At 34.7% G+C, this 25,626-nt stretch overlaps 1 protein-coding gene and 1 long non-coding RNA gene across 3 annotated transcripts in view; both read left to right on the top strand.

Moving 5' to 3' along the window:
* The window catches only part of LOC140696352 (uncharacterized), an 89,019-nt gene extending 86,488 nt beyond the window's left edge, over positions 1–2,531 (top strand). For both annotated transcript variants that reach the window (XR_012072559.1, XR_012072560.1), the window contains exon 2: positions 2,396–2,531. This is a non-coding gene — a long non-coding RNA (uncharacterized lncRNA). The remainder of the gene's footprint in view (positions 1–2,395) is intronic.
* The window catches only part of LOC140696350 (low-density lipoprotein receptor-related protein 1B-like), a 664,806-nt gene that overhangs the window by 280,603 nt on the left and 358,577 nt on the right, over positions 1–25,626 (top strand). The gene's annotated exons all lie outside the window — the stretch shown is intronic.

Genomic DNA, 25,626 nt, shown 5'->3' with positions numbered 1-25,626 from the left:
TAGAAGGTTTTTTGATCCTTCAGACCACATTTTAAGTCCTGAAATGAATCTAAGATGGGAGAAGGATGTGTATATTTTACTGCTCCAAGTACCCAAGTCCCAGATTCCTTTATTTTTCTGTAATTACTAGGTTTGGGAATTGAGCTAGAATTTTTTTTTCCCATGACAATAATTTTTTGATGGGCTGTTTGCTTGATGTTGTGAATTATATGATATTTTAGGAACAGGAAATATTTCTTAATGGATAAATCAAAATTATTTAATTTATTATTATTTAATTTATACTTGGTGAGAGGCTTTAGCTAAGGAATAAGTTTAAACATGCAAATATACTTCTAAGATACAGTGGTGATTCTCTACACTAGGATAAACTTATATTTTTAATTCTGGGATATATGATATGGAAAGAAAAATATCAAATGTAAATACAGTTATGCAAAGTATAACCTTCCTTAGAGATAGTATTTTTCAGTTTGTAACACACACATACATACATATACACACACCAATGGTTTATCCATAGACATGTATGAACTTGTGATTCAAACATAATTTTTAAAAATCAGAATCTTCAGATTCTTAAAGATCTGTTTGCATAGACCATATTTTACACATATAATTTAATTGCAATCAGAAAGCTGTTTTTAAATAAAACGTTTCTCTTTTAAGCATAGAATTTCACTAGTTTTTTTGTGAATTCAAGACAAATGTGAATTACTCAAGATTTCTATATGCATAAAGCATTAAAATTCAGTCCCTTTCATTGTAACATATTAAGAAAGACCACTTTATGAGGATGAGAAATAGTAAAGGCATATTAAATCTGGAAATTATTGTACAGCCTCTGAGAAAAACAGTTTACTATTGAAAGGACATCGATTCCTGAAATAGTGCTTTATGCAGTTATACAGTAGAAGTTGAAGTTTGAATATCTGGTTGGACTCTTGGTGGTCAGGCGAAGGAGCAATGACAGGACTCTGTCAATATAAGTTCTCACAGATGCTCTCAATTCATAAATCAACATTAAGAGTAAAATTGTATCATTAGAAAAGGACAAGACTAATACCAAATGTTTAGAGGACACAGGAAATTTATATACTGTTATAAATTTATACACTAGAAAATGTGAATCCACATTGTTCTAGTTGTAGGATTAATACAATATTAATGATCAATATCCCTGTTCATTTTTTGGCATTTGTACATTAATACAACCAGAATGTACGAAAAACCTGTGATGTGTACCTAGTCCTTTAAACCTCTAGGAATACAATATATATATGAAGAGCTTGTAATCTATAAGGTTATTGAAATTATGCAACACAAACAATCCACTTTTGTTTGTTCTTCTGTCATAGATGATATCACCACTAGCCCAATAGCCAGTAACAAAAATATCAACTCATCCTTTCTCCTCTCTCCTTAAATTCACCTCCACGTCCTGACAAGTCTGTATTCTCACTATTTCTCATTTCCATCTTCTCTTTCCTGAATATTCATAAGCAAAATAATGAATTTAAAACCCTATTGGACACTAACCATAAAAATTAACTAAAAATGTATTAAAGACTTAAATGTAAGAGCTGAAACCATAAACCTCCTAGAACAAAACATTGGGGAAAATTCCTTCACATTGATCTTAGTAGTGATTATTTGGCTATGACACCAAAAGCTCAAGCAACAAAAGCAAAAATAAACAAGTGGGACTATGTAAAAAATTAAAAAGCTTCTGTATAGGAAAAGAAACAACAGAATGAAGAGGCAACCAATGGATTGGGAGAAAATATTTACATATATCAGATAAGGAGCTCATATTCGAACTACATAAGGAATTCATACAACTCAACAGCAAAAAATAATGATCTGAATGAAAAATGGGCAGAGGAGATGAAAAATATTTTTCTAAAGATGAAATACAAATGTCAAATAGGTACATGAAATTATGTTCAGTATCACTGATCATCAGGGAAATGAAAGTAAAACCATAGTGAGATATAACCATGCACCTGTTTGAATAGTATTATCAAAAAGAGAAGCGATAATAAGTGTTGGCGAGGTTGTTGAGAAAAAGGAACCCCTGTACACTTGATGTGAGTGTAAATTGGCACAACCACTATGGGAAAAAGTTTGGTAATTACATTAAAAAAAAAAATCAGAACTACCAATGATTGTTCAATCCTGCTTTTGGGTATATATCTAAGGGAAATAAAATTGCAATCTTGAAGAGATTCTGTACCCCCATGATCATTGCACCATTATTCACAATAGCCAAGACATGGAAACAACCTAAGTTTCTGTTGAGGGTTGAATGGTTAAAGAAAATGTTATATAAATAAATAAATAAATAAATAAATATATAATATGTATTTTTTATATATGTGTTTATTTATTTCAGCCATAAAAAGAAATCCTGCCATGTGTGACAATATTAGTGGATCTTGAAGACCTAAGTGAAATGAGTCAAAGAAAGACAAATACTGTATGATCTGACTTATGTATGTAATCTAAAAAAATAAACTGAAAGAAATGGAGAGTAATATAATGGTAACCAGGAGCTTGGGGGAGGGATAAATGGGGAGATGTTGGTCAAAGTGCACAAATTTCCAGTTATAAGATGACAAAGTTCTGAGAGTATAACATTCAGAGTGATGAGTATAGTATTACATACATACTTTTTTTTTTACATTTTTTATTGATTCATAATCATTTTACAGTGTTGTGTCAAATTCCAGTGTTCAGCACAATTTTTCAGTCATTCATGGACATATACACACTCATTGTCACATTTTTTTCTCTGTGATTTATCATAACATTTTGTGTATACATACTTGAAAGTTGCTAAGAGTGTAAATTCTAAATTTTCTCCCTGCAGAGAAAAAGGTTGTAATTATGCAAGATGAAGGATATGTTAACTACACTTATAATGGTAATCATTTTATAGTATTTACATGTATCAAATCATCTTGTACACCTTAAATTTACACAATGTTATATGTGTAAATTACAGCTTGATAAACATGCGTTAAGGTAGACTAGTGTTTATCTGGTTTTTAACTTTGCATCTGTAACAGTAAGCATTTTTACCTAGTTTAGAATAAGTATTCATCTAGCATTGCTTCAAATCTTATGTTAAAGTACAGGAAATATACATATGATACATTAGTGTCAGAACTGAAATTTAAGACCCATTTGACACCCAGACTTACATATATTATATTTCACAAACTGCATTTGAAAAGATAGCATGTCAGTTTTGAAAACGGAAAATTCTTTTTTGGCTTTCAAGCCATCTCTTTCTTTCTGTATGAATATATACACAGAGATATATGTATATGTTTATGTATACATATCATCCACATGCATGTACACTAGTATAGTGAACACTCCAATATACAAGTATAGAATTTTATTCTATTTTACTTATACAAGCACAAAAATATCCACAGAGAGCATTTATTTCAACTTTTTAATTTATCTTTTTAAAGCTCCGTAAAGATCATCATTTTTAAATTAAGGAAAAAGCTTGTAAACTGGTCATCAAAGTCAGTTCTCCTTAGTTTAAATGTAACAAGAGTAGTGACACCTGATTTGGATTTCAGTGTCTGAATGAGATTACAGGCAAATGGGTGACTGTCTCCTTAGAATTGTTCATTATTGTGCCCCCAGCAACTACTCCTTGAAAGAACAGGGGTGGTGAATAGGCTTGTCGTGGCTAATTCAGTGTTGACAGTTTGTGGTGAAACTGGGGAAATCTGAAAAAAAAAAAAGAAAGAAAAAAGAGGTTAGGTGATAAGGAAGATGTAATGCTGGGCTATTATCTTGACTACTTGCTACACTGCTAATACCCATCCTTCTATTTTATCAGAAGACCAACAGTTAAAGTGGAACAACCAATTCATGAAAAGAAACTAATTCACCAATATAATAGAGTGAAATTGATTTGTGAGATAGGAAAACTCTGTGGTTTCTGAAAAGGATATTTTTAAATTCCACAAAGGCTGAATCTTTTTTAAGAATATGCCCTTGTAGCAGCTCCCAAATGTTTGAAGGTTATCCTGCTTCCTTCTCTCTTCCTTTGCCCCTTCCTTTCAGAACAGCTGAAAAACCGCACAATACTAAATACATACACACAAAAAAAATCAGGATGAAAATAGCTCTCTTCTTCTCAATAGTACCAATAGCTCTATATATTTGAATAGTTTTTTTAGATGCCATAAAACTGTGCTGATTTTTATGTTATAAAGTTTTTTAAAGCAGTGCCTTTATTTTAACATATCAAACAATGCAGAGTTGTGTAAGAAAAAAATTATCTATCCTCTCTCCCTCAAAGTTTCCAATAATATTTTAGTGCATATCCTATCATATCTTTTACTCTGGTCTTGTACTTAAATACAAGGATTCAGGGTTATCCTTTTCCTTTATTTATTTATTTATTTATTTATTTATTTATTTATTGGAATAAAAATGGAACCATACTCTACATGATTTTCTTTTCTTGTCATTTTCATTAACAAAATGACATGGACATCCCTTCATATTATTCAAACATAATATATGATATTTATTGTTTCTAATACTTAGGTAGAATCATGAGTTTACTCAATTCTTTAATTATTGATGGACATACTGGCTGTTTCTTCTTTTCTTGCTATTTTGAACAATGCTGTACCAAACATTTTTCTACTAAAGGTACATACTTTCAGGTGCACTAAGCTGAGGTCTGGGATTTAGGATGCTAGCTATGCAGATATTATCTGAACACCATTACACACACACACACACACACACACACACACACACACATATACACATATATATTGGTAAGCAAATTAATTATGTAATTTGATAGTAGGGAGAAGAGTAAATGTGGATGATTGGAAACTTTTCAGACTTTTAAAGCTTTAGAGGTAGATGGCGGTTAAGGTACTAATAGGGACAAGCATTGTTTTAATTGGGTCTGATTAATTTGCTGTCCTTTGTAGCTGTTTTTAAGAAGAGGAATCCCGAAGCTAACAGAAGTTCTTGACCAGAAATAAAGACTTAGTAGCTAAAAGGAAGAGAGAGGTGCTATGCCTCATCTTGTGCTAATCCCTACATCATTTTAAGAATGATGTTCCAGAAAGATGAATGTCTACATTTTATTGGAAAATAAAATGTTTTCTTTATCATGACTCACTGTGTATGCATATCAATAAAGCAGAGGCAAAAGGTATTTGGAGACGGCTGAAAACACACCACATCTGTTTCAGGAGATTTTCTGGTTTTCAACAGTACTTAATGGATTTAAAAGTAGATAAAATGTGATGGCCTCCAACAGCTGAATTTCATCATTTACACTGTTTTGAATTCTGATACCAAAATTGAGTTAATAAAGCCCTTCAGTTCATGGCATATTATAATCATTGTTTAATTCAAGGCATCTTATTTAGTTTTAATTTTCCTTTTTCAACTCTATTTCTCAATTCCCTTTAACTTTCTTCCTCATAAAGTTAGGTATGAATATTATATTGTGTACAGTATATTTTAGTATAATATACAAATTACTATTTTTAATAAAAATGTGTATATTAGAAATGGCAAGTATTAACTTTTTTCCTTTAAACATATAAACTTTATTCAAATAAGAATATCAATTTTCCATATCCTTATTTTTTCCTGATCTTTTCCTATCTGACACTTCAGCTCTGAATTTCATTCTTAGCTTCATTCTTTGGCTATAAGTACGTACTTGTATTTTTCATACTCAGTATTTCTAATTCATTTTTCTTTATGACTGCTTGTAACTTTTTGTTGCTAATGCCTTTATCTTTCTGAAGGTGTATACATTATGCTTGCTTAGCATTATTTTACCTTTGATCCATTAAATTAGAGTTGCATGTTACAGATGTTCTATTTTTTAATCTTACTTTTATAAACACTGCTCTACTCAGATATTACTTTGTGACCTCAGATTTCTAAGAATTTAAGTAGGACTTGTGTTAGCAGTATAGAAAACAGTCAAGGTAATAGCCCAATAATAAGGTTGATGGGCAAATGGCCAAGCTTGTGTGTTCTTTGTGGTGGTTTAGGCAGTAAGGGTTATTGACATTAACCAAAAAAACCTTTGGCTTTATGGTCACTCACTGTTAATACTCAGTTCCCAGTGGGTGCCCTATCCCAACTGGAAACTTGCTTTACCTCAGCCACTGCCATTACTCTTTGCAAGCGGAGTCGGCCTTGGTTGTAATGAACTGTTTGGCTTCTGCTGGTGTAGGGTAGGAAGAAACCCTTAGGGCCGTTTTCTGAACCCATTGTTACCTGTTCTCTATCAGAGGACATTCCAAGTTCCCCTTAAATTTAGTCTGCTGGTTTGTTCTGGAAGTAAGACTAGGAGGAAATATGATAGCCATGTCCAGAAATACATGAAGGTTCATCACATAAGAAACATTTCAGAAGGTAAAATAGGATAAAACTAACAGCCTTTGGAAAACTAGTAATGGTTAAATGAATTTGTGTGCATGCTGCCTGCTTGTAGGAGTTTGGAAAGATATGAGGAGTGGGCAAGGAGAAAGATAAGACCATGAGGCGACAGTAGAACATGCACGTTTGACAGGTATGCATGGAGACAAGTCCCTCATAGCATGAGACTGTCCAGAGGCTTAAAGCACGGGGGTTACCATCTACCTGGGAGGAGGTCAAATGAATTCCCAGGGAGAAAAGGATCAAAATCAGAGAGGGTAATTATGGTGTGCAGCTGATAACACTCATCTGTTCTAGAAGAGTCCAAAGCCCAGCAGCAGCTTCGAGCCTTCTAGTGTCTGGCTTATCTTATCTCCGGCTATCAGATGTTTCCTAGTGCATGCAAAGCAGACAGACTCTAAATGTCTAAAAATTGGCTTATTTCAGCTTTAAAACAATTGGATCTGTAAAAATAATTAGTTTAGCATTGGTGGGCTTCTGAGCTAATGGGTCTCAGCCTGCTGTGAAGACATAACCTAGGGGTCAATATAAGAGACCATCTTTGGCTGGTTTCTATAACAATGTTAAGAGACTGTATTTTACTTATATAATTTCAAGAAAGTTTTATTACAGAATTAGAACTACAGTTTCCCCAAAATGGAATGAACTGCTTTGAAGGTATTATAGAAGTTAAATGCAGATTACCTTAAATGTAGTATAGAACTCTATTCAGGTCACCCTTGTGACTGCACTTACAGCACACATATGGCAGCGTGTATCTCTAAAGTAACCAAGCTATCCTTATGAATTGTAAACAGAAACACATAAAAAAAAAACTCACTACTAAAACATTTTTTATCAAAAAAATCCTTTCAATATTGTCTTTTGACTCAAGAATTCAGCAACCCCTGGTTTTATGTAAATATAGGGGTGGATGCATGTGCCTGTGTATGTTGTAAACTTCATCAAAATTTTGACTTTAAACTGTTTGGCCAAATTTATTAGGACGTTTTAAAAGTTTTGATCTCACTTGTTTTTGATAAAATATAAAAACAAAATTCCTTAACATGTAATATTTGTTTATTAGTGCTTTTCACTATTTTGCATATGTTATGTTAGGGAATCCTGACATACAATGACTTTGAAAGTCTCCTTGTTTTCTTTTAAAAATAGCATAAAAATAACATAGACCTATTATGTTACCTGCCTGACGTGTACTTATTATTAAAATTACACAGAAGACCTGGGGTGTTTTATTTCTCACTCAGTGACTTCAAGATAAAATACGTAAGTACATGAACATGTATTAAAAAGTATGTGATTATATTTTCAGTAATATTACTTCTTACATTGCAAGGCAATTCCAGTGGTTTTTATTTTTTTGTTTTTTAGCAATTGTACTACAGTATAATGAGTAGCCAGTAGTATCCAACCTTACTAAAGTTTGTCAAATTTTAATAATACTGAAAAATGTGCAATTCCAGTGTGTACGTTACAAAAATTTAATTTGTAACGTACAAAAATTTAAGATGTCAGGAATACTAGTAGTAACAAACTCCATATCTTAGCAATTCTCACCTTGGTTGTAAATGACACAGTCTTACCTGTGGATTTGCCACAAACATCATGTCACAGTGACTGACCTTAATGGCTGTCAATTTGGCAGTGCATTAGCTGAGCCTAATGCTTTCCTTCCCTTTATACCAGTACATATTTTCTAACTATGTCTAGCTAGAGAAGAAAATTGGGTATCCTACTTTGAAGACAACTGAAGCAAAATTTGGTTTCAAAGAGAGAAAGAAATATATATACACATACTTTTAAAATTAATGCATATTTAAATTCATATGTATTAAATTCGTGTATACTTATATGAATATATGAAATGTATAAATATATATTTAACACATATTTAAATTAATATATATTTAAAATCATATAATAAATTCATCTATATGTGTGTGTGTGTGTATATATATATAATATCAAGCCTTATAAAAGAAAAACTAGTCTTAAGAAATAGAGTTTTCACTTCATTTCTTGATTTCTCTGTAACTAGAATATAACTTTCTAGCTGGAAAGATGTAGTTAAAATTAAAAACCGCATATTAGAGATGGTAATTCTCTGCAGTGGTACCTAGTTACTCATTATTATAAGAAGAATTATAATCAATGAATACAATACTGCTGTGCACACAGTAGGTCTACCAGTTAGAATTCCTTAGGTAGCATTCATCAGAAAACCTAACCTGAGAGTTGGTGTACTCTGCCAGGTAACAGGTTATCCTGATGATCCAGTTATTGTAATTGTTCTTCCTGATGCACCACTGTGGTGCTCTAGCGTTACCCTAGGTGTGGTGCCCCTGGAGGGCACGCAACGACTGCTCTCAGTGCTGAGACTACTCATTCATTTCTGAGTGGAAAAGTTCCTCCTGTGGAGGTGGAGCTCCAGCCCAGGAGACTCACCCTGATCCAATCAGTCGAGCACCTAAACAGTTACTACTTTGTGCAAGGAGTGGAATTATCTTGTTAGTTTTTGGCCAGTTAGAGCCCATACCTGATAGGACTGTACAGATTATGATCAAGAATTTAAACATTAAGAATCATCCAGAAGTAAATATAACCTTCATTATTTTTTCTTGGTATTAAATGTAGCCCGTCTTCCTGTAATGCTTTGTCTTAACAAGAGTTACTGTGAAGATGTTTCTTACATGTAATTTTTGTTGTTTAGGCTCAACTTTGAGCAATATAGAAACAGAATATTTCTTTATTGCTGTACTAGCCCTAAACAGGTGTTTTTTTAACCCTCCCTTTGGTTTAGTGAAGCCTCTGTACTGATCTGTTAGTCTCTAGAAATATCAATGCCAGCACATTAGAGGGGTGCAGTCAGACCACTGCACCCTGGGGCTTTCGTATCTGCCGCATGGCTTTGAGAATGTTGCTAAACCTCTTTGACCTTATGTTTTTCATTGATAAAATGGAAATGATCATACTAACTTCAATGGATTATTGAAATTTACATCCTGTCATATTTGAAAGCCCATAGCCTGCTATTTGGCATATAATGATTATGACAATCTTGTAACCTGCTGATGGAAGCCGATATCGTTAAAAGTGTTGATATTTGGAAATACATATTATCTTAAAAATATGCATATGCTTTGACCTAGCCATTCCATTCTTAGGAATTTATTTAGAGACTAGGATTAGAAATTTATACATATATTTATGTGTAATAATCTAGATGCTTATTGCATTTTATATGAGCACTTTTGCTTATTACAAGGGATTAAAGGTAAAATAATACATACTCCACATCTTTTAGTCACTGTCATATTAGCCAGTTTTACTATGGGCATAGCACTTTTATAAGCAGAGTTTATCTTATTTATGTGTTTTTCTCTTTGCCATCTCCCCAGTTACAATATTAGATCTATAAGAGAAGGGATCTTATCTGTTTTATTTCTTGCTATATCTTCAATGCTCAGAACAGAGACTATCCCTTAGTAAAACAGTCAGTAGGTTTAATTATAAAATTATTTGTAAGGCACGAATATACAGACATTTAATGAAGTTGCAAATGACTACTTAACAACATGAGAAGACCCTCCAGTAATAGGTGAAAAAATAAGGTCTAAATAACATGTACTGTGGTATCGAATTTGAAATTTGATTTTGCAAATATTTTTTAAAAAAATTAACAGTAGTTACTTTGGAAGATTTTGGCTTTCCCCTTTATACATTTCCATAATTTCTAGATTTACTGCAATACATTTTATTATTTTGTAATAGAAAGAAAGTGATTAAAATTCAAGGTACAATCTTGTGCTTTCCTTCTATTTCTTCCTCATCTAAACTCACCATTTTCGCCAATTAGGTACCTAACAGGCTTCAAAGAAAAAAGTCTGAGGAGTAGTGAGTTTTAATTAGGGGTCAGGAAAATCTAGTGCTTACCTGGGAAAGCCAGGCCCAGGTAAAGCCAAGTCATTTTGGACCCAAGAGGCAAGGAGCGAACAGGAAATCACCAGCTTTCTGGTAGCTAAAGTGGAAATAGGATGTGAGTGAAGCTAATGTGTAACTCAACATGTATCCCCCCCCCCAAGGGTTGTTATTTGAACTCATGACTGTATGATTCAATGTAATTCAATGGTCTGATTCAATTTTTATTGATCACTGACTCTGGGCAAGACACTGTAATAAACCCTAGGGATACCGAGATAAAGAAGAGGGAGTTCCTGCCCTAAAAGCTCAGGGTCTGTTTGGGAGGGATGAGTAAAACCAAACACATCACAGGGTCGGGTCATGAGGAAGATACTAGGCACCTGCATGCTAGACGGAGTCACAGCACCAGGAGAGGTACTGAGACAAACCCTGTGAACGTGTTTTATAAAATTATGTCTGTTTCATGTATAAATTTGGCTATTTTAGACCCTCCCTGCTTTGGGATTGCCATTTATTTCCAGAGACTCCTGAATGCCAGTGTAAGTTCTCTATAAATGTATAGGTCAGTTTGAATGGAACATTTTTTACAGATTCATCATGCCCCCCCATCACCCCCCACCCCCGGCCTCTTTGTCATTCTGAGTCTTATCATTTTTGTATCTTCTCAGAAGATTTGTTTTCTTACTAAGATAACCTCCCCCCACCAATTCTTCTCTGGCTCCTAATTCACATATTAACACAGTTAATATGTTTAACTTTTCCAATGCATCCCTCAAATCAGTGAAACTCTTAAAATAATCTAGGCTAGATGACTGCAAATTATAGCCTTAGGTCAAATGTGGGCTACCCACCTCTGTTTTTACAGTTTCACTGGGACACAGAGACGCTCATTTCTGTATGTATTATCTGTGGTTGTTCCTGCATTACAGCGAGGCAAGGCTGAGCAGCTGCCGCAGGGGCTGTGTGGCTCCCCAGACCTACAATATTTACTGTCTGATCCTTTACAGAAAAAGTTTACGCTCCCTTGTCTAGACCATCTGGATTTTTTTTTAACATATTAGATAGTATTATTTAACAGAATATAGCTTCCCTCTCCTCCCCTTATATGACTTTAAAGATCATGACAAGTCCACAAGTCTGAAAGTGTTGCTTTTAGGTAAATATTTATGTTTTTCTTACTTTAATGAAAAATAAGAGGCCTAAAAAAAAACACACAGATAAGTGGTATGGAAGCATCACTTTCGAAAATGGGTAAAGGAGAGATACACCTTTAGAAAGTTATGTGGAAATCTGGTGACTCCACTGACTTTAGAAAATAATATTCACATTCAGATTTTAAATTGTGTGATTATTAAAGTGTCTAAGTATCAATATGCCTAATTACCACCTGAGTGCTTCAAAAGCAATGCCATCATGGGGAATTGAGTTCTGTATGAAATTTGACCTTTAATTTATATTTAAAATAAGTTATTTGAAATGCATAAATTTGTTCAAATTCATTTTAACATTGCTCCAAAAATAATTACTCAGGATTCATTAAAATGCTCAGTAAAATGCAAATACACAGTAAAGCAGCTAGCTCTTTCATATCCAAAGTTTTATGCCAACTGCACTATACATTTGATGGTGTTGGTTCTGAAATTCATCTATAGCACCACCCCTGTTGAATTGCACACATCCCTCTATAAATACAATCTGTTTTGAAGGAGTAAGTCTTTATTTATTTTCTAAAATTTGCCAAAGGGGCATGTGCATCTGCCAAAATGAAAAACATGGGACAATTTTTGTGCCTCTAGGTGGCTCTAAAATGGCATGCCACCATCTGCCACTGGGCATGTTCTAACGATAAGCATTTAAGATGCTGTACCTCGTTGTACGAGATTACAAGTATTCTGAATCTACATCTACTTTGGAGCCATAATGGCAGACAGTTAAAACATACCCACATACAGACGTGCACATGTACACATGAAAAGACACCCAAAATGAAGCTTTAACATCAACTGCTTTACTTAGGAAGCCTAAGGAGAGAGTTACTTTATTATAATACATTATTATATGGATATGATAATAGTAAGATCATTAATATGCTGTTAACAGGAAGATGGGTAAAATAAAACCTACACCAGTATCTTCTCAGATAGATAATTTTTGATTAGTCTCTTAATTGGAGTTATTAAAATTTGCACATTCAGAATTTGTGAAAATTAGGTAAGAAGAAACTTTTGTCTCAGTATATGCTGATTCAGGTTTCTATATTCACACACTAGATAATCAAAACTTTCTTGAAAAAATATTGTCAGCATGTGAACCACACTTGACATGAGAAAAGTATTTTGCTTCCTTGTACAAATAATCCAATGCAGTGACTTGCATATATGAAGAGGGCAGGGTGAAGTAGATTTTCATCATGGACTTTCTGTGATTCAGTTTCTGTACTATACACTGGATTTGTTTTTGTTTCTCAATAAGTACATAGGCTGCATCTTGTAGGACTATTAAACAAACAAAGCATTGGTTTTAGAATGCAGACCTAAAAGTGCACTATCACAAACTGAACACACCCAGGTGACAGCACCCCAATAAAAAACAGGATATTACTAACATCAGAGCGCCCCCTTATTCCCCATTCCAAGCACTACTCCCCAGCCAAGGGTAATTGTTATCCTGATGTAACTGCCCAGGTGAATTTTGCTTGGTTTGCACATTAAGTACATGTAATTACAAGATGCAATTTCTTTAAATGTTTCCATGAACATATGTCTCTTATGGAAAACCCTACCATTTTAAAAAACATTTTCTATACATAATTCGACTCTTTATTATTTTTTTCTGTAGTAGGTAGCCAGCTTACCTGGTATATTCATTGAACAGTAGTCATTCATTTCCTCACTACTTAATAGTTTAGAAAATGGAAGATACTCAGAATTTGTTAAAAGAAAAACAAATTAAGAAAAATCTCTATTGACTATAGCTTTACAACAAAGTGCCATTGAGTAATAATTCCATCAATGATTTTTAAGTGATTATTATTTTATTAACACTTTTATATTTTTCCTCAAAGTCTTCTAGAACTATATATCCTGTTCTTATTTTAATATTTTTGATGTATACCTTTTGTAATCAGGAAAAGACTAAAGCTATGATTAACTTTAAAGCCATGACTGCAGTGGGAGTGGCAGCTGCCAGATGGTGTTTTAAGGATGCTCTGGTGGTAGGGCTGAGAGCTTTATATGCAGCATCTCATTTAGTTTTCTTACAACCCTATGAGCACAGAAATAATATAATCCTGATATTAGAGTGAGGAACCTGAGACTTTAAGCTAATGGCATATCTAGTATGTGAGAGAGTAGAAATCAAAGCCAGATTGATCTGAACTAGAACCAGTCTTGTGCCTTTTTATATATGTGCCCTGAGACTAAAATTCCATCGTTGCTGCCCCCACATTCATAGGTGATTTTATGGCAAACAGAAAGGAATTTTGAAGGGCTGCAATCTCCCAATCTTCCAAACTGGAAGCCACTCTATGCTTTATTGAATATGATGTTCAAAGTAATCATATGCAATAAAGGTTGTTTGAAAATACATTCATAAATGAATAATAATATAATAACCATCCTCTTCCATATTTGCATACATTTAAAATTCATATCATTAACACTTCTAATATATCTAATTTTTTTATTAAAATCTTTGGAAAACATTTTATGATAGATAAGAAAACTGCATATAGCTTTATTATCTAAACAGAACTTTATTTGATTATCTCATGGGTGTTTACTACTAGGTTTTATTGAATGCATAGATTTTTCAATTCAGGGTTGTAATTATGTGCTGTTTATCTTTTGCCTGAGAATTTACATTAAGCAGTGGTTTAGGTGGAAGCTTGGTGTGTTTAATTACTGCTCTTTTCTTTTGGCCATTGGTTAGAGGTTTTCTTCAAGTAAACGCATTCCTTCTTTAGCTTTCCTCTCTGCTTCCTTTTCTCACTCCCTTCCTCCTCCTCGTTATCTGGTCCTCTTAGTGATGTATACGCACAGACAGACACATACACACACATCACCTCCAAACAGAACCTTTTTTCTACCCTTAGGATGGTTATATGAATGAAATGCCTTGGTTTACACAGGACAGCAGTTTCACATACTGTCATGCTGACCTTGTTTCTCTCTCAGATCCCACTTTCTTTTACCTTTCCAGAGGCAGTGATCACTACCTGTGTTCATTTCCATGTGCCTTAACTTCCTGTCCAATCTCTGCATTGTTATAATCTTCACCTATTTTGCATTTTGCCGGCACCAAGGAAGTGACTGTTACTTGAAAAAGTGTACACACTTTGCTGATTGGGTTCATTTTGTACTTACGGCCACAAATCCCAAATGGGCCCCCTCAGTATTGCCAAGTACTCCTACCATATTCTCATTATGAATTTACTTTGCACTTTTAAAATTAACCCCGTCATGTCTTCCCGTACTTTCCTACATCAGATACACTCATCTACTCAGCCTTTCCAGACATTGCAGCTAAAGAAGTTGCCCTTGTGGACGGGCCTGATACTCTGGATCTTAATTTCTCTCTACTTCCAAGGGTTTCGTTCCAGCAGTTATCTTATTTATCATCTAAGCATCAATCCCTGACTCTCTCTGGGTTTCTTGGTTTCAGCACACAAACCCACTGTCATATCGTCCATCTTAAAGAAAATCGGCTCATCCTTTACTTCATGATTCCCATTTCTCTGCCTCCCTACCTAGCTGTATATATAAAAAGAAGTCTATACTCTATGGATTTTCTTCCTCACTTCCCATTATCTCCTTAATTCACTCTGATTGGGCTCTAGCTCTCACAACTTAAGTGAAAAGCCTTTTAATGAAAATGACTCAGAGTTTTCCCAAGTCAGTTGTCGGGTCTCTAATCTTGTCTTATTAGACGTCTAAGGAGCAATTAAAATAGGTGACATTTCCCTCTTTCTTGAAACTTTCTTGTTTTTGCTAAACTTTCATGACATGACAGTAATCTGGTTTTCTGTCTCTGTCTTTGGTAGTTCTTTCTTTAGTTTCTCTAATATTTGCTGGATTGCTTTGACTTACAAGACTTCCATCTGTTCAAGTAACCTTGGCTTTTCCCCCTTCAGTCATCATCTCTCTTGGTTTCTTCTTTCCACAAGTGATAGCATTAGTTCAAGCTCTATGTGTCATACATTCATGACTCTCAAATTCATAGACTAAGCCTGGACCTCATCTCTTAGGGTCAGACTCAGTACTCGCTGCCTCACTGAGGTCCCCACTTGTACAAAGAGTAGACTTCCAAACCTAAAGTGCCTTGCAAAGATCTTAGATACCCAAGCCCCCAGTATTGATCTTCTGTACAAGCCCTTCTCATTTTAGGAACTGGGACAATCGTTCTCCAGCTTTGCAGGATAAGACCTAAGGTACATCCTTGATTCTGCCTTTACCTCAAGCCCTACATCCCTGCTACCAGTAAGTGCTGTTGGCTGTATTTTTAAATTGCACTCCTGATCTTACCACTTCTAACATTTCCTGGCTACAGTTGTAGACCAGGCAGCCACTGTCTTGCCTGGACTACATGCACAGCCTCCTATGTGGTTGCCCTGCCTTCTCTCTCAGCCGCCTACAACTCATTGTACATACTGCTGTAACTGGTCTTCTTAAAGTGTGACACATAATTTCAATTCACTGCCTGAAATCTTCCAGTTGTGTTTTGCTTTGTTTTGTTTACTTACAATGGAATTCAAACTGAGTTGCCTTGGCCTCTGGGCTCCAATGTCACGTCCTTCCGTTGTCCTCTTTATTCTCTGGCGTTTACTCATTCCTGAGGCTCCTGCCATTGATCTTGTTTTGGCTTGGAATGTCCCTTCCCCAGGTGTTATCTCATGGCTGCCCCATCATCCTTCATGACACAAGCTGCCCTTCAGTCACCCCCAAACACATAGCTAGTCCATCTACTGTAGGACTTGTTTCATCCATAACACTATTTAGTAATTAAACTTATTTATTTATAACATTCGTGTGTGTGTTTACTGCCCCTACACTCCAAAATCTATAAACACTTTGAAGGCAAGAACTCTATTTTCATCCAACCTTTTGTCACCAGTGCCTGGTATACTGCCTAGCACATAGTAGGTGCTCAGTACATTTAATTGCTTGACTGACCAGAACAAAGATTAATTATTTTTGGTATTTTTTTATTAAAAAGTCTATCTCCATTCACAATCTGACAGATAATAAAATATTAATTGCCTTCCCTGGCTGGTACTTATCTAATTTTCCTTACACTAAAGAGGGCTCTAATAATCTTTTGTGAATATTTTATTCACGGAGTTTAGTGACAAAATTTGATGTTTTAAAATAGTAGGATTTCACAAGGAAGGGAGCAGGCTGTAGTCAGATACGGATCTCAGAGCTAGAAGTCTAGAATCCAATGCAAATTTAACAATGGCTTGTTTTGTGGCAGAGAGGAGTTACTTCACCCTCCTGGAACTGTTTATCCTCTAATCTATAATATGGATTCAGTATTATCCAGTTTCCAACTTCACCGAAAGGGATGTTTGAGGATTAATTAAAGAGTATTTGTAAGATTCTTTGATTTCACTTTAAATTATGTCATTAAAGTGGTTAAAAAAATGATTTGCACATTACTATAATTAGGAATTTTTTCCCCTATCTCTTGCCATCTAGTTTACACTGTCAATATTGAAGAATAATCAATACCATTGGTGTCCCAAGGATGGGGAGGTTGGAGGAGTCAGCTCTAGGTACAAGCAATAAGGGAAGGCATAGTCTACAGAGAATTTTAAAAATAAAAATAAAACTGGCTAAAAGTTAGCCTGTTCTTTAATTATCCATTTATGATAGCAATTCTAAACAATAGTCATTAACAGAATATTCTTCCTTAGAAAAAAAAAAACTTTTAAGGTTTAGATAGCTGCTGCAATTAATGTACAGTTTTAATATAAATCTAAGGTTCAGTTTAGCATATTTTATGTCTAATACATTATAATCTGTCGGGAAGTTAATGTGGAGAACTACCAGTTACAAAGTAGGACACAGATACACTTATTCATTTTGAAAGCATGTTCATATTGGCTCTGAATTGTTCTAGCTCCCTTCTAGTGCAGTTTGAATGTACTACATGGGGTTACATATTCTTGCATTTAAACAGTAATAACATAGAATTGTCAATATAAGAGACAATAATTTGAATTTCTTCAATTCTACTCTTCTCTGTGACTGCTTGGAGTTTTTATGTTTAATATTTTCAACTATGAATACAACTGAAAGCCATTAGAATAGATCTTGAAGAAGCAAAATCATGCAGTTATTGCTACTTCTGGCATTTATAGTAAAATGGATTTTTTTGTCTATCTCTGTCCAAGTTATGTTCATGTATTTCTGTTATTTTTTCTAACTATTAGTTTCCTAACAAATAGTTCTCTGGCTACTTGCGTATGTGTTGCATATGAAACTTTCAGTAATTAGTAAAAGTGTATGAGTGAAGATAGACTGGCAAGTCTAGATGTTTGCCAACTGAACGTAGATATGCAAAGTTGTTGACAATTTTGTGAAAGTTAAGGCTAAAAAAGAGAAATTGTAATGCTATTATTAATTGCTACAACAGAATAATATATACATGCTTCCTTGTTCAAAATCATTAACCTAATTAAATTTTATTAATCATTACATTTTGTACGATAATATTTTACTGTTATGATTATTTGATTTTGTCAAAATTCAGTAAGGGGTTTTGTTTAATCTAATTCTTTTTGGCCATTATTATTGTTCATTTTATTTCATGACTATCACAACATTTTTTTTCAACATATAAAGGATGTAGAAAGTGAACCACTTTAGACGTCTGATACTCTAGGTACCACTGACAAACACAAAAATAAACATATTTAATATCATTTTTCTTTGAAATGTTCCCAGTGCCACATACATTTTTCTTCTTGCTATTGGCCAAATTTCAGTTTTCAAATCCAGAGAAAAACTTGAAACCTTTCAAATCATTATGATTAATCAATATTTTACACTTGTGCTAAATTTAGAATAAACACCTATCTGTAAAAGGAGACTAGCTAGCTTTATTCCTTAAAGATCCAAATAATGGTTTCATTAATTTCTCATATTCTAAGTTACTTCTTTTTTTGCTAACAATAGTTTTCTATTAGAATGGCAAATCTCTTTAGGTGTTTAAATCACTAGATTTGTCTGATCTAGTTTTTCTTAGGTTCTGAAATTGGCCATACATACATGTAGATTTGTAAGATGTGCAAAGAAGTGCTTATCAAAACTTCATTTTAGAATAAATATTGTAAGTAATAAACAATAAGAACAATATAGTAATTACTGTAAACACTAGAAATTATCCATGATAAATTGGCATGCTCCCCGTACTGTCACCTAAAATCAGTTGTCCTTCAAAGGACGTGGTTTTCTATTTATGTAATTATGCAACACCATCTGATTTTGCAACATACTGTAAAACTTCATTCTTTTTTTCTCATCCTACTCTTGTAAGGAAAAAAATACACAATCTTGTCTTCTTTCAAATGGTTTGTTTTCTCTATACCTGCCCATACTTTGTTTTAGCTTGTATCAATGTGTTGGAAAAGTCTATTATGCATTCTTGTGCTTAATGAGAGAAGAAAGAAGGAAAAAAAAACTCAGTGCATTTACAGGACCAGCAAGTTGTACCGAGGGAGCTCACTAAATACCTGTGGACTGGATGAATCAATGTAGCCTGCATAATATGTTTCAAGGTCATTTGTATTAGCCCCCTTGTTCACTCTTTTCCTGACCACAGCACCCTCTCAGGTGTCATCTGGGATGAATGCCTCAAGGCAAAGAAAGATGCCAAAAGCATGATGCCTCTGTAATTCTTCTCACTTTTTCCCCATCTCCATGTACCTTCAGGAAAAATTAGATTGGGTTTCTTTGGGAGGTTCCCAGCAAGAAACAGAGCACTCAAATACAGATAATTTGAGAAGGTGACTTATAAAGGGACTTTTGACAAAGGGATTATTTTAAAATGTAGACGTTTACTGTAGTAATTCAAATGGATTTTGTCTATACTTAAACTAGAAATATAATAATTTAAATTTATATATTTAACATTTATATGTAGAAGTTATAAAATCAAGAATCTTTAGTTTGCAAAATGATTTTGATTTCAGGAGATGATTCAGCAAAGGGTCCCTTTAGACAAATAAAAATGATTTATTTCTGAACCTGAAGGTTTAGCATGATGAGTAAGTGAGGTAATCTGTGTATGAATCACTTTGAATCCATGAAAGTTTATATTCAAGATGAAGATGATAATGTGACAGATTATTATTATTATTTTAAAGATTAAAATTTCTATAGAAAAGCATTGGTTCACATCAATTTTTGAGGATCAAACATTGTGTAACCAGGATAACCAGATTGCTAATTTTCACTTACAAAAATGAGTCATAAACATTTTTCAGAAGTTAGATAATGTTTGGATAGGACTTTTTTGAGGGCTCTTTTCATTATTTTGGTTCAATAACCTTACCCTTTGTTCCAGATTAATTCTGAATTGACCTGACTAGGGGAGAGTACATGCAACCTACTGGCTATTTTTTCTTGAGAGGAATTTGAATCACCAGTTTATTAATGCTTGTGATTTTCAGAAATCAGCTGGGGTTGAACTAAATCAGTCAATCACCAGCATGAGTCACACACAAAAATATTCTGGCACTTGAGACAACAAACTGTATGTCACATAAATTGCCCTCTGTAATTCCAGGGAGCGTGTTCATCTGCTCAGTATCATCACTGAGGCGTCCAGGCTGAACTTTGTGCCTCTCAGCCCACTAAGACATTTGACGGCACAGTTCCCACAATGCTGCATGAGCAGGGGGTCGAGATTTCACTTAAAATGCAGGGGGTTGTCAACGAGAACTCTGGGGGTGGTCAGACACCGACAGTGTATCAGGGCAAAACTGAAGTCTTCTTGGAAATAAAATCCGTTTCTGAGGTGCGGTGTCACATTTTGATATTATTTTTATGATCAAGAAGGAGCTCTTGTTCTGTTTACTTGTGATTTTCCAAAAACAGAAGCCAAAAAAAAAAAAAAACCCAAAAAGTGTAAAAACAAGAAAGGGGAAAGAAAACAAACTTAATGGAGCCTGGGGCTACAAAGTAGGTTGTTTGCCTGCATTTTCTAGAAGTACGAAGACAAATCCAATTTATACCTGTAAAGGAGTGTTGTAATTGGAGATACTTCCAAAGCTAGCTCTCACCTGAATCCCAAAGGCACAGAGTTTGTAGAGAGTGCTGCATGCGAGGCTCTCATTTATAAACTTGGCAATTTCTTCTCACAGAAACGTACGCAGAGGCAGGTGTATGATTCCAATTGCCTGGAGTTTATTTAAATAGTCTATTTTTCTGTTGAATGTTATAAAAGGTATTTACTTGAGCATATGCCACATGGCAGGGCACTTTTGATGTCTTAGAAAATTGTTATGTTTGGGGGAAGGACAGACTTTGGGAACTAAATCTTCATTAAATCTTTGATTTCACTAGCAGGTTTCGTCGGTGGACAAGCAGTCTCAATTAAAGCTAGATGAAAGTATTTTATTAGCCTGTCTCTTCAGATTTCCAAGAAATAGTATCTCTCTGCAACCACCCTTACATATATTAGCATGAAATAATTTAAGTTTCCACTTAGCATCAATATTTTTGAGAAGGTGATTCTTTTTGAGTAATTTATTCCACTCACATAAATCATAAACATACATTTTAGTGATGGAGAACAATTTGGCTGATGTGTTTCTGTGGGGAAGGCTGCAACTTGATAATAATACAGTTGGACAGTGGGCTTCAGCCATTACTTGAATAGACGACACAAAGGCAATAAATTATTTTCATTTTGGAATGACAGGGTTGCACATCTTCCACGCTGTGCCTCACCTGGTTGTTATCACAAATGCCTTTATTCTGTAACAAATTATGGCAAATGGAAAGGGCTTTACAGTGATGACATCCAGGTAATATCTCCTGTTAATAAGGATGTAACACTTGCTGCCACAACAAATGTACTTCCTGCTGGTATTTTTTATGTGATGTTGCCTGCCGTTTTGCTCATTGCCCTTAGATGCAGGAGGCTTTCGTATATGATCTGACAGGTGGGCAAAGATAATATATCCTGTGAAGCACTTTTAATGTGAAGAATACATCATCTATCATATGTGAACTTGGATCGGTTTCATTCTCATTTTCTTATTCCTGGTATAATTAATCTTCTACAATTAACCATGTGTCGGGTCGATCATCGAATTTTAATCAGGAGAATTTACCACCTTAAAACAACATTAAGTCTGATTTTTGAGCCCATGAGTCAAAGACTTGACTTTGATGAGTTTTAGCAAATCTCAACTACAGAAATATTGTCATGGTATTAAAGTGACTCTGAGGTCCGTTTTTTACCACCGTGGGAGCCCTTTGTAGCTCTGGGCATCCTTCCAGAGGGAGAGTCCATGCCTCAGACCGGCTCCAACACTTCCTGCAATCTTTGAGGGAGGCACAGAGAAATGCCGGAGGCAATGGAGGGTATAGACAGCATATCAAGGATGTGTTTGAAATAGACAAAAGTCAGAGTTTGATCAGAAAATCTCAAAAGGGAAGGAATCTGACTTGTGTCATAGGGAAACGAAAGGGAAAAATCAAACAGATCAAGCTAAAAGGTTAACCCCAGCTGTCTGTATTAACTGTCTGTTTTTGCTGAGTTAATTTGAAATTGCATAGAATGTGAGATATTTAGGCCCAATAAAATAACTATGTGAACCAGAAGTCATGTATGAATTCCCAGTTTGTTTGTGTGGCTAGAGATACTGTCATTTCTGTACATACACGTGCACGTGCACGTGTGTGTGTGTGTGTGTGTGTGTGTGAGAGAGAGAGAGAGAGAGACCCTTTGGGCACATACAGCTAATGGAGAAAACAAAAGCCTTGTTTGGGAATAGGTTTTGAAGTGTGTGCGTGTATGTTTTGGATATCTTGGTGAATACTGGACAAGCTAAGCTAAATGATCGTATTTGCCAAACAAGTCTAGATACTTCAAACAAATGGTGAGTTTCTTTACATTGCACAGTTTTCTGTCTCCAAAAGCACCAGTCAGACTTCCCGGTGGTGCCTTGACATGTGTGCCACTTCTGTGCTGCCGCAAAGGAAAAATGAAATTGGATGTGATCTTCTTAGGTTATGTGCTTCTATTCAGACTCATCTCCAGCTTCTGAAAAGTATTCAGCTCACACATTATTCTGACTGTCTCATCTGGTGCAAAAATTAAATATTGCTGACTTGGCCCTACTTGATGAGATGATATCAGCCCCAAGTAATATCCTCCATGCTGATTTTTATGGGAGTAATCAATTGGCAAGCCCAGGCCTCTGAACAGTTGAGTGCTAGCATGAGCTACCTGTTTATTTTATTTTATTTTGCTTCATCCATCTTTAAAACTTTTAAAAATACTTTCTTTGCTTTATCTTTGATGTTTTCCCTGAATGACCTTTTGGGTTTGTCCGTGTTTGCTAAGAATAGACAGCTTCTTACGCTGGATGGTTTGGGTTTTTACTGACCTATATTCAATGGACCGAGATTATGGTTTAAGATCCATCCTCTCTCTAAATCTAAGATCCATCCTCTCTCTAAATCTAAATGGGTTTTTACTGACCTATATTCAATGGACCGAGATTATGGTTTAAGATCCATCCTCTCTCTAAATCTCTCTAAATCTCTAAATTGTTTGATTCAAGAACAGGGAGTATGTATATAATCTATAGCCATGTGACTTATGGGCTGCCTCCATAGGAAATCAGGTGATGGAATAGTGTGGATCTGGGACCTGTTCCTAACTTGTAATGACATCAACTAGAAACAGTTGGTTAGAGATGACTCTTAGGTTCTGCAGATATAGCAGCTTGCTAAGGGACAGAGTCCAGCATTGTGACTATGCCCAGGTCCACCTCTGAAACACTTAATATGGGACATACCAATTCTAATGATCTAGTTTTAAATTTGGAATGCATTTTCCCTAACAGTATTTTAGGTCAGGACTTTAAATCTGCATCAGAACTTAGAAGTTTAGAACTTGGACTCTAATAAATTTTTATTTTTTGCTTTTATGTCAGTAATAATCTGAAAACATTATAATGAAATATGACCAGCCAATTCCAGTGTCTGCTTTTCTGTTTGCATTTGCGATGGTTTTGGTACCATACATTATATTTTAAATATCTTGGGCTTATTATGTTCTACCGACACCAAATGAAGAACAAATAATTTCAAAATGTTCTGTATTAATAAAGGCCTTAAATATTTGAAAAGATACAATGGTTTACAGTTGGGTAATTGCTTTACATATAACACGTACACATGTCATATAATATTATGATATATATTGTCATGCTTACGTTAGGGAAGCAGGAGGGTATCAGGAAAGCAGCGTCTTTTGTTATTTTTAAGTGACTTTGTTTGGATTTTGTTGTCATTGTTTTGTTTTTATTTAATTTGAAATTTGATAAGAATTATAGCATATTAAGATTATACCTACTTTAAAATTTTTGCATGGTTGAGTAAAACGTGATTAAGAATATTTCAGGTCAGTCCTGGGAGTGTGAAGGAGTTTTCTTTAAAGCTATTATTCAAAAATTAGTTTGAGAAACATTATTGTAAATGATACTGAAAGAATAAGATACTTAAAATAAATTTTGGCAAAAATAGTCATTAAAGGGCTATATGGATGCTCTAAGCAACATTTGGAACACTATTTCTGCTGGAAAAATAATGTTTAAACTTTTGTGCTGATCCTTATGAAAATACAATGCACATTATGAAGCCTGCTGTCACAGTGGGCGACTGGCGCTTGCTGTCAATTGCAAACTCTGGGAAAATATCATAATCCGTGCTTCAGAATTTCCCAAGTCACAAGGTAGGGGGCCCAAGTGTTTGTGCACAGAATTCTGTCAGTCATTGGTTGAGGACTCTTAGGGCTGTGAGGGAAGGAATTGATTTCTTGGCACTTCCAGATTTCTTAGGTGGTTCCAGAAAACAAGCCCTTAGATACAGAGATGCAGATTCCTACCAACTGGATATTGGGAGCACACTGAACGGTCCAAGGGATATGAGTGGGTTGCTGACAGTGGTTACAATATTTGCTATCTGGGATATAGTAGATTTTAATTACAATGAATCCATTGTTACTACTTACATGCCCTAGTAACAGCTCTCTTAAAACTTGCCAACTTACTTCCCAGGAAGGAAAGAATAAAGGAAGAAAAGGAAGGAAGGAAGGAGGGAAGGAAGGAGAAAAGGCAAGTTAATTTTTTGTAACTTAGGGAGTATTTTAAGACTGACAAAATTTTGAACTATTTTTCTATAATGAAACTTTTGGGAAATAAAATACAACCACACATCCTAACATCTGTTAATAAATTGCATTCCCAAATGTCACCTTTTTGTTAAAGCACATGTGCTTATTAATACATGATGGATTTTATTTCTGAGTTCCTTCCAATATAATTTATGAAGATAACGATAACGATATAATTTATTCAGATTCCAATGCACAGGTTTTCATAAAGGTCTAAGTACAACTGTTGAAGGGTTGGCAGAGAACTCAAGCATCCACTCACTGAGCATTTCCCCACATTTTCCCCCTTAATTTTACAAGGTTCTGGGCATGTAAGTCATTATTTCCATTGCTACTTCTTGGTTTATTCCAAGTAAACAGAGAACACCAAATAGATTTTAAATAATTGCATCTTTTTTTTCATCTGCGTGCATGGTAAAAGTGGTTATAGGGCCAGCCATCTCAAAAGGATTTTGTCCAGTAGCAAACCTACAAACCTACAAGCAAATATGCATGACTAACCCACCTCCTGGCTTCTGTTCCTTCATCCACTTTGCAATAATCACTAGTAAGAGTAACTTTTCACCATAGGACTTTTCCATTTCTCAAAAGTGTGACATGTTTATAAAAAAAAATTTACAAATTGGAAAATGATAAGCGTGTCAAAATTATTTGTCCAAACCGTTACGTTAGTGAGTTGGAAGTCTAATGGCTAACACAGTTTTGAATTAAATTTTTTTAAGTATTTTCAAATTTTTCTATTTAGGAATTACTGAAAATGAGTTAATAGGTTCAGTTGGAAAAATGAAATCAGAAGGTGCACGTGAGATTTCAGTTCACGAGGGTATTTTC

This window comes from Vicugna pacos, chromosome 5 (genome assembly GCF_048564905.1).
Source record: "Vicugna pacos chromosome 5, VicPac4, whole genome shotgun sequence".
Taxonomy (NCBI): domain Eukaryota; kingdom Metazoa; phylum Chordata; class Mammalia; order Artiodactyla; family Camelidae; genus Vicugna; species Vicugna pacos.
Note: the sequence above shows the minus strand (reverse complement) of the source record. Positions and strands in the feature narration are given on the sequence as shown.